The sequence below is a fragment of the Meriones unguiculatus genome, assembly GCF_030254825.1.
Source record: "Meriones unguiculatus strain TT.TT164.6M chromosome Y unlocalized genomic scaffold, Bangor_MerUng_6.1 ChrY_unordered_Scaffold_23, whole genome shotgun sequence".
NCBI lineage: Eukaryota > Metazoa > Chordata > Mammalia > Rodentia > Muridae > Meriones > Meriones unguiculatus.
In genome coordinates, this window is record NW_026843709.1 from 32,362,720 (window position 1) to 32,373,356 (window position 10,637).

General features: G+C 37.4%; 1 non-coding gene across 1 annotated transcript; it reads right to left on the reverse strand.

Moving 5' to 3' along the window:
* Positions 1-8,672: 8,672 nt before the first annotated feature.
* Positions 8,673-8,745, reverse strand: Trnak-cuu (transfer RNA lysine (anticodon CUU)). The gene has a single exon. It is a non-coding gene; the product is annotated as a tRNA-Lys (tRNA).
* Between the last annotated feature and the right edge of the window lie 1,892 nt (positions 8,746-10,637).

Genomic DNA, 10,637 nt, shown 5'->3' on the forward strand with positions numbered 1-10,637 from the left:
CAAAGAACAAAGAAAAAATATTAAATGCAACAAGGGAAAAGGCTAAGTAACATATGAAGGTAGACCCACCAGAATCATACCAGAATTCTCATTAGAAACTGTGAAAGCCAAAAGGGCCTAGGAAGGAGTCATGCAGACTCTAAGAGACCAAAGATGCCAAACCTGTAAAGATTTCAATCAAACAGATGGAGAAATAATTGCATTTTGATGTCAAAATGTTATTGTGATATCATAATGTTATAATAGCATTGTGATGGCGTAATACCATTGTGATTCCATAATAACATTGTGATGTCATATCATTGTGAGGCTATTATAGAATTAGGATGTATTACCATTGTTATGTAGTAATTTCATTATGTCATAAGAGAACTGTGATGTCATAATACCATTGTGACATTATAATAGCATTTTAATGACATACTATTATAATGTCATAATATTGTGATGTCATAATACCATTGGGATATCATGGTACCATAATTATATTATACCATTGTGATGTCATAAAAGCACTGAGATGTCATGAAACAGTTATGAAATTATATCAATGTAATATCACAATATTATTTTCATGTCATAATGAAAGTGTAATATCATCATAAAAATATGTCATACTATTTTTATGTCATATGCCATTGTGATATCATAATGGCATTGTGTTGTCATTTAGTGATGTGATGTCATAATACCTTTGTGATATCATAATACTACTGAGATATCATACCATTTTGATGACATAATATGACATGCCATAATAAAGTTGTGATGTCCTAATAGAATTTTGATGTCATAATAACATTGAAATGTCATACAACTTTGTGCTGTCATATTATAGTGTTGTCATAATTGCCTTGAAATGTCATACCATTGTAATACCATTATAATATTGTGATGTGATTGTGTCAATGAGATTTCATAACAGCATTGTGATGTAATATAATTGTGATGTCTAGATACCATTGTGATATCAAAATAACATTTTAATGTCATAATGCCATTGTAATGTCATAATAACACTGTGATGTCATAATTGCCTTTTGAGATCATAATGCCATTGTGATGTCAAAATTCTATTGTGATTATATGCCACAGTCATTAAAAATACCATTGTGATATTATAATAGAATTGTGATGTCATAATATCACTGTAATGTAATAATAGAATTGGGATGTTACCATTGTGATTTCATCATTGTAAGTTCATAATAGCATTGTGATGTCATATACAATTGTGCAGTCATAACATCATTGTGATATCCTATCATTGTAATGTCAGATAGCATTGAGATATCAAACTATTGTGATGTCATACTATAATTATGATCTCATAATACCATTGTGATGTCATAATTCTATTGGAATGTCATACTATTTGGATGTCGTAATAGCATTTAGATATCATTACCATTGCAATATCATAATCCCATTGGATATCATACCACTGTGCTCTCAGAATAGCATTGTGATTTTATAAATGCATTGTTATGTTATAATTCCATTGTGATATCTTACAATATAATGTCATAATAGCCCTGTGATGTCATAATTCTATTGTGAATCATATTATTATTGTGATGTTAACATACCAACGTGAGAGCATACTAGCATTTTGAAATCATAAAGCCATTGTGATGTCAAAATTCCATTGAGATGCCATACAACAATCATTTCGTAAGAGCATTCTGATATCATAATAACAGTTATGTCAAAATACCACTGTTATGTTACAATAGCACTGAGAAGTCATGACACCGTTGTGATGGCATGATATCATTGAGATGTCATAATAGCATTGTGATCTCTCATAATACCACTTTGAAATCATAAGAGCATTGTAAATGAATAATACCATTATGATGTCATAACAACATTTTGATGTCATAATGCCATCATGATGTCATAATAGCATTGTGTTGTCATCATAGTACCGTGATGTCATACCATTGTTGGTATGTTGCTTTTTAAAATTATACACCTACCCTTGTTCATTCAAATCCTGATTTCTACCTCCTACTCTCTGGCTTCAATCCAAATATTGCATTGTGATACTTATTTTAAGCATCCTGTCTCAACTTTGTGTAAACAGGCCAGAATAAAGCCACAATGTTGAGTGATGGGAGGAGCCAGTGGGCTGGAAATGAGTGGAAGGAGCCAGACTGTAGGAAATAAGTGGAAGGAGATAGGGCAAGAGAGCAGAGCTTGGAGAGCAAACAGGAAGAGAGATCTTGGAACAGGGTTGAGAAAATGAACCAGAACTAAGACTTCACAAAAAGCAAGTATAATGGGTAAAATCTAAATTTTTCTTATGTATTTATTTATTATGACTTGTTCACTTTGTATACTCTCTGCTGCCCCCTCAGTCTTTTCCTTCTAGTCCCAACCACCATCCTTCTTCTACCCCTATGCCTTTCTTTAATTATCCAGATAGGGGTGGTCCTCCATCTTCTTCTGCTTCCTGGTGAATTGAATCGCAATGTCCCCTCAAAGTATATCTGTTTATATGTGGATCCACAGTGAGGAAATGTCTGCTTAGGGTTAGGAGGTATGGCCTTCTTAGATAATATGATTCCTTTTATTTCCCTAATTTCTTTAATCGCCCCTTTTATCTTTAGTATACAGAATGGCTACTGATTTTTTTTTAGTTAATTTTTTTATCCATCCACTTTGCTGACAGTGTTTAGCAGGTGTAAGAATTCACTGATAGAATTTTGGGTTTTACCTAGGTTTCATATGATCTGCAAACAGTGATACTTTGACTTCTTCCTTCCCAATTTGTATCCCCTTGATCTCCTTCAATTGTCTTATTGCTCTAGTAAGGACTTCCAGAACTATGTTGAATAGATATGGATTGAGAGGGCAGCCTTCTCTTGTCCCTGATTTCATTGGGATTGCTTTAATTTTCTCTCTGTATAGTTTGATGTTGGCTATAGGCTTGATGTATGTTGCCTTTACTATATCTAGATATGTGCTTTGTATCCCTGACCTATCCATTACTTTAAACATGAAGAGATATTGGATTTCGTCAAATGCTTTTTCGGCATTCAAAGAGATTGTCATGTGGGTTTTTTTTTTTTTCATTTTTTTTAAATATGGTGGATAACATCCATGGATTTCTGTTTATTGAACCACCTCTGATTATGTGGAATGAAGCCTATTTGGTCACAGTGGATGATATCTTTGATGTGTTCTGGTATTCAGTCAAAGACATAAATTACATTGTTATGACCCTAACCAAGCAAGTCAAAGTCTCTGAAGAAGGAATTAGAAGAAGATATCACAAGATGCAAAGATCTCCCTTGTACATGGCTTGGCAAGCTTAAGTTTGTTAAAATGGCCATCTTAATATAAGCAATCTACAGATTCAATGCAATTCCCATCAAATTACCAACACAATCCTTTACAAATTTTGAAAGAAAAATTCTCAACTTCATATGGAATAACAAGAAGCCCAGAATTACTGAAACAATGCTCTACAATAAAAGATATTCAGAAGGTATCTCCGTCCCTGATCTCAAGCTGTATTATAGAGCAACAGTAATAAAAAAGTGCATGGTACTGGCACAGAAACAAAATGTGGATCAATGGAACCAATCAGAAGACACAGAAATAAACCCAAACACTTATGGACACCTAAGATTAAAAAAAATGCCAGAACCATATAATGGAAAAAAGATAGCATCTTCAACAAATGGTGCTGGTCAAACTGGATGTCTATAGGTAGAAAAATGCAAAGAGTTTCATACTTATCAATCAGCACACAACTAGAGTCTAAGTGGATCAAAGAACTCAAAATAAAATCAGACACATTAAATCACTTAGAAGAAAAATTGGGGAAGAGCCATTGGCACAGGAGACAACTGAATAGAACATCACCAGCACAGGCTCTAAGAGCAAGAATCAGTAAACAAATGGGACATCATGAAACTGGAAAGCTTCTATAAAGCAAAGGTCACTGTCATCAAAACAAAATGAATGCCTACAGATTGAGAAAGAATCTTCACCAAGCCTCTATGTGACAGAGGGCTAATGTCCAGTACATATAAAAAACTAAAAAAAAGTTGAAAAGCAACAGTCAAGAAATCCAATTAAAAAATGGGGAACCAAACTAAACATAGAATTCTTCATAGAGGAATATCGAGTGGCAGAGAAGCACTTAAAGAAATGTTCAACTTCATTAGTCATCAAGGAAATGCAAATCAAAACGACCCTGAGATTTCACCTTATACCCATCAGAATGGCCAAGATCAAAAACTCAAGTGACAGCACATGCTGAAGAGGTTGTGGTCAAAGGGAAACCCTACTCCACTGCTGGTGGAAATGTAAACTTGTACAACCACTCTGGAAATCAATCTGGTGTTTGCTCATAAAACCAGGAAGATTGCTTATTCAAGATCCGGCTATGCAACTCCTAGTCATAATCCAAAAAAGGCTCAAGTACACAATAATACATTTGCTCAACCATGTTTGTAGCAGCTTAATTTGTAATAGCCAGAACATTTTTCCCAAAGGAGATAATATTTCCTGTTCTTTATTGCTGGGAAGTTGCTGGGTCTTTAATCATTGTATTGAATGACAAACTTTCAGGATAAATATTTTCTTTTAGCATAGGCGTACCTTTATATTTTTTCACTTCCTGGTGATTTGAATTGCAATGTCTTCTTAAAGCTCAACTATTTACATGTTGAGTTCCAGTGAGGAAATATCTGAGAAAGTTTAGGAGGTATGGCCTTATTAGATAATGTAATTCCTTTGGGTGCTTTATTATACAAGGGTGTGCTTTGAGGTTAATATGCCAATGAAAGTGACCAGACAGAATGGAGTCTGTCTCTCAGTCTCTGTCACTTTATATCTTTGTTTCTTTTGGCCTAGCTCTCTCTCTCTTTCTCTGTCTGTCTCTCTAGTACTTTCCCTTCTGCCTGCCATTTGTGAATCAGTATGAAAAGCTCTCAGCTCTGCTGGAGGACCACAACAAGGTGATTGCTTTCTAAGGTGACTTCCTGGATGTTCTCTGTAAAAATAGAAGCAAAGTCCCTATTAAACACTTTCTGTTCAAAGTTTTTTCTTGGTCAAGGAACATTTTTTTTTTCCAGTAAGTAATTCACTGACTGAGGACATATCAGTGCATTTAAACAATAATAATGGTATATATGATAATGGGAAACTCACATGTGTAGGACAAGTGTTTCATTAATGACCACTTGAGAGAAATATGTGACACTTTTCCTGAACTAAGCATCTTGGACACAGGAACTGTCATTTCTGAGACGTATGCTTTAAGCTACACCATTTGAGGCATGTAGGGTTGTTCAGATTTTCTCTCAAGCAGGCTTTCCTCTTGGCCCTTATAATAACAGGCTCCTGAAACTCTTACTGGCTTTAAATTCTTTCATGACAGCATTCTATCTCTCAGCCAATCAGCACCTGAGGGAATCTTGAGATTTCCTTGTAGGTGGGTAAACAATCTTTCCTCAGTGTCCAGTATCTCTGATCCTCTGCACTGGCAACTTTTTCTTGTGAAACCCAGCAAGCCTTTATCTCACCCCTTTTTGCAAATCCCACACCTTAACTCCTGTTTACCTCTGTGACAATGTCTGGTAAAAATCGAAACATTAATGTTTATTTAACTGGACAGCTTCTCAAGTAGGAAAGCTTTGAAGTGATGTGTAATTAAGGGGAATGTACCAAAAGAGAAAGTTGTCTCCTACTGTGGTCTTAGATCTGAAATTTCCTAGGTTGTGACTTTGAACTGAACGGTTTATTCCTGCATTCACTAAATGTACCTTCACAATTCTTATTGACATAATAGGCTGGCAGGGTCTATGGTTTTTTGGGGTATTGAGTCTTTAAAAGCAGGGAAAAGAAAGGAAATCAGAAAATTCCTGGGACTGGTTTGGCTGAAACAGTAAAAATCACTGAGTATAAAGGGAAAACTTAGGGGCAATGAAGTATTTGAAAGCTGGTACTTTTCCACACCTTCTATGAGCAGGGTTGCCTTGATTGACCTTCCTGGATAGCCAGCTGTGTCCTATTCGTTCAGTGAGAAACCATCCTGGTCCTGAGGTTTCCAGTTCAAACTGAACCTTCAGCTCAGAGAAATGGGTCCATGTTATATGCCCTAGACACAAGAGCAACAGTGTTTCCTGCTATGGTCCTCCTCACCAACCCTCTAAACATAGTGTTTGGGTAAGGACTGCTTTTTCAGATGTTCCACCTGAGCTCATGGGGTCTGAGGTAGTTGGACTAGCTCATTGCTAGGAATCTCTATTAATAAGTTCCTGGAATCATGTTTACAGAGTCAAATTCTGTTCCCCTTAAACAGAAACTTTTCTCCATGTTAAAAGTCATTGTAAAAGCTGTCAACATATTATTTTTACTGATTATGTGGGAATTTCATATAAAGTACATTACACTAATTTTCCATTGCTCCTAGATTCAAATTCCTACCCATGTGTCACATTACAATTTATTTTCCTTTAAAATACCTCAGTTGAAGTATGTGTTGTTCATATACACAATGGAACATGATCAGAATCTCAGTGCAAAGTCCCTCAAAGTAAACTGAGTTCATCCTTGCTATACCGTGGCACTACCCTCAAGAATAAGCCATCAGTCCTGAAGAGCTCTATACTTCATCACTATGATCACAGTTTTTCTTATGTTTTTATTTATTAGGAAGTGTTCACTTTGTATCCCCTTTGTTGCCCTCTTCTCCTTCCATTCCCGCTCACTCTCTTTCTTCTACAGCTATGAAATATCTAAAATTCCCCTGATAGTTGAGGTCTTCTTCCCCTGTCACTGACCATAGTGTTCTGCCCAGTTCACAAATCCCAAAAGATAAGAAATAACTAGACTCCGCTATAAATACAGGGGGTTCTTTTTATTGTAAATTACAAGCTGCAGCTTGGGCCCACACCCCCCACCACCAAAGTGGTGAGATTTGAGTGCCCTGGGCTCAGGTTAGTTGGGTGATTTAAAGATTCTGGTTCCTCCCAGCATGCCCAAGGCAGGGGCAATTCCTGCCTGGCAAGCATGTATTGGTCAAAATGCTACATTTTGAATTGATTGGCTATAGGAAGGTCCCCAACCATTAATGACCTCATGTCCCTCCCTCTGGGGATGGGCCATTTTCCTACCAACTGTATCTCTAGTGAGTGGGGATAGAATACAGAAAGACAGGTTCTTTCCCTCAGGGCATGGCTGGACTTCTCCACCCACATAGTTCAGGCCATAATTAATAATAGCTGCTAATTTTTAATCTTTTGGACTCTGAATAGCTAATCAGTTCTCAACAAGTCTAGGTGCACCATGTTTCTCTGCAGCCTGATTCTCAGGGTTTTATTCTCCTGTGTCCTCAATTGCCTTTACTTATGACACTTTTCCTGCCTCCTATCCTGCAGGCTTCCCTGAGCTCTGAGAGGAGGGAGAATTTCATAGGGAAATCGCATTTAGAGCTGGGTGTTTTAAGGTCTCACTTTGCATAATATTGAACTGTGGGCCTTGTTGGCATATTTTATTTTTATGTATACACCTTACACTTGTTCATTCAAATGCTGATTTGTATCCCCACTCTTTGGTTTAAATCTGGATATTACATTGTAATACTTATTCTAAGCATCCTGTCTCAACTGTGTGTAAACAGGCCAAAATAAAACAACTTGCCACAATGTTGTGCAAAGGGAGGACTTGAAATAAGAGAGGAGAGAGAGGGCAGGAAATTAGTGGGGAGGAGAAGGCGCCAGAGGAGAGCTAGGAGAGAGAGCTGGAGGAAAGGTCTTGGAATGGGAACATGGAGAGATGAACTGGACCTAATATATCACTAAAAGCAAGTATAATGTAGTGAAATATAAATGTTAGGAAACTATGAGGAGTAACTATTGCCCAGCATTGTGTTCTAGGTTAACTAATTAACCCAGTTTCTGTGTGGTGACTTGGGTATACAGCTGTTTAGGACTGACAGCAGCTTTAACAGAAGATCAATCAATAGTAAATATTAATTGTCACATATAACAGGGTCTCTGCAAGGTATCCCATTTGAGGCAGAAGGAACCCTCTCTGTGGATATGAGAACACTGCACCAATCTATCAAGTGAGGGCAGAGAGCAACATATTTTATTAACAACAGCCTGGGTTGCTTAAAAATTTCTGTAGGATGCCCTGGCCTAACAATTCAATTCACTGCCATACAATTGCTCTAGTGCAAGATTGGTTTATTCACAATAGATGGCCTATAGAACTTTATCCCCAAATATTAGGAGACCTCCTAATAAGTGAATAAATACCATATTTTTCTTTCGGCATTTTAGTTACTTCACCCAGGATATTTCCTGGTTCCATTCATTTGCCTGAAAATATCATGGTGGCATTTTCTTAGCTGAATAATACTCCATTATGGAAATATTCCACATTTTCCCCAAAGGAGATTGTCTGTCCTGTTCTTTAATAATTGGAAGTTGCTGGGACTTTATTCACTGTATTGAATGAGAAAGTATGAGGATAAATGTATTCTTTTAGCATAGAAGTCCCTCTATCTTCTTCCACTTCCTGGTTGACATTGAATTACAATGTCCACTTGAAGCTCATCTATTTATTTGTTTAGTCCCCAGTGAGGAAATGTCCTTGAAGGGATAGGAAGTATGGCCTTGTTAAATTTCCCTCAAAAAAATCATCTGCGCCCAACGTGGGGCTCGAACCCACGACCCTGAGATTAAGAGTCTCATGCTCTACCGACTGAGCTAGCCGGGCACATTGGCCTTGTTAGATAACATAATTCTTATTGGAGTTGTATTATAATTCCTATTGGAATTATATTATAGGAGTTTGTGCTTTGAAATTGATATGTCAATGAAAGTGACCAGAGAGAATTGAGTCTATCTCTAGGTCTGTGTCACTTTATATCTTTGTGTCTGTAAGTCTCCATCTCTATTTCTGAATCTGTCTCTCTAGGTTTTTCTCTGTTTCTCCCAGTCTCCATCTCTCTGCCTGCCTCTTATGGTTCAGTATGAAAATCTCTCAGTTCTGCTGAAGGACTCCAACAGGATGACAACTTGCTGACATGACATCCAGGATAGTCTCTGTAAATAATATAACCAGAGTTCCAATTAAATGCTCTTTGTTCAATGATTTGCCATGGTCAGGGAGCATTTCTCTAGTAAGTTATTCACTGACTGAGGACATATCTCTGCATTTAACAATTAATAATGGAATCAGTGAAAATGTGAAAGTCACATGTCAAGGATTCATGACTTTATACCAATTGAAAGAAATATGTGACATTTTCTGAACTAAGAGTCTTACTCACAGGAACTGATGTAGGGCTGCTCAGCATTTCTCTCAAGCACTCTGTCCACTTGACCATATTAATAACTGGCCCCCGAAACTCTTATGGGCTCTCACCTCTTTCATGACATCATTCTCTCTCTCAGAAATTAACTCCTGAGCTAATCTTGAAGTTTCCATGGAGATGATTAAACAAACTTTCCTGAGTGTCCAGTATCTCTGATCGTGTACAAAAGTGACATTTTCTTGTGAAACCCAACAAGCCTTTATCTCATCCCTTTGTGCAGATCCTACAATTTTACTCCTGTTTGTACAATATCAGGTAGGAAATGAAACTTTAATCTTTATTTAATTGGACAGCTTCCTAAGTAGGGAAGCTTCAAAGTGATGTGGGATTAAGGGGAATGTACCAAATGACAAGGTGGTCTCCTACTGTGCTATTGGATCTGAAATTTTCTAGGTTATGTCTTTGAACTGAGCAGTGACTGGCATACTCACTAACTGTACCTTCACATTCTTAATAATATAATAGACTTGCAAAGCTTTGGGTTCCCTGGGCTATTGAGTCTTTAAAAGCATGGTAAAGAGAAGGAAACCAGATAATTCCTGGAACTGATTTGGCTTAAACAGAGAAAGTTCAGTGTTTGTAACAGGAGAACTGAGAAGCAATAAACTATTTGACAATTGGTGCTGATGCTTACTAGTGTTGCCAACCATCTACGAGAAGGGTTGCCTTTGATGACCAGGCTGGATCAGCAGCTGTGTCCTATTCAGTGGTCAGTGAGGAACCCTCCTTGTCCTGGGATGTACAGATTAAACTGGACCTTGAAGATAGAGAAATAAGTCTGTATTATATGCCTAGTACACAAGAGCAGCTGTGTTTCCTGCGTGGTCCAGACTATCTAAAGGTAGTGTTAATGCCTGGACTGCTTGTTCAGAGGTGCCACCTGAGATCATGAGGTTGTGGTAGTTTGAAAATCACTAGTTCACCCTGGCACCACCCCCAAGAAAAGCCATCAGTCCTGAAGAGCTGTATAATTTATCACCTTGATCACAATTTTTCTTATGTATTTATTTATTATGATTTGTTCACTTTGTATCCCCTCTGTTGCCCCCTCCCTCTTCTCCTTCCAGTCCCAACCACCCTCCTTCTTCTACCCCTATGGCCTTTCTATAGTTTCTTTATAGAGGCAATTTCTAAAATTCACCTCATAGTTGAGGTCCTTCTTCCCCTTCTTCCCCTTCTCTCTCTACCGAGCTTTTCAGATCTTATCTAGACTGGCTGCATCATCTTCCTCTGTGGCCTGATTTTCAAGGATTTGTCTCTTTTTTTCCTCAATTCCCTCTAATTATTACAT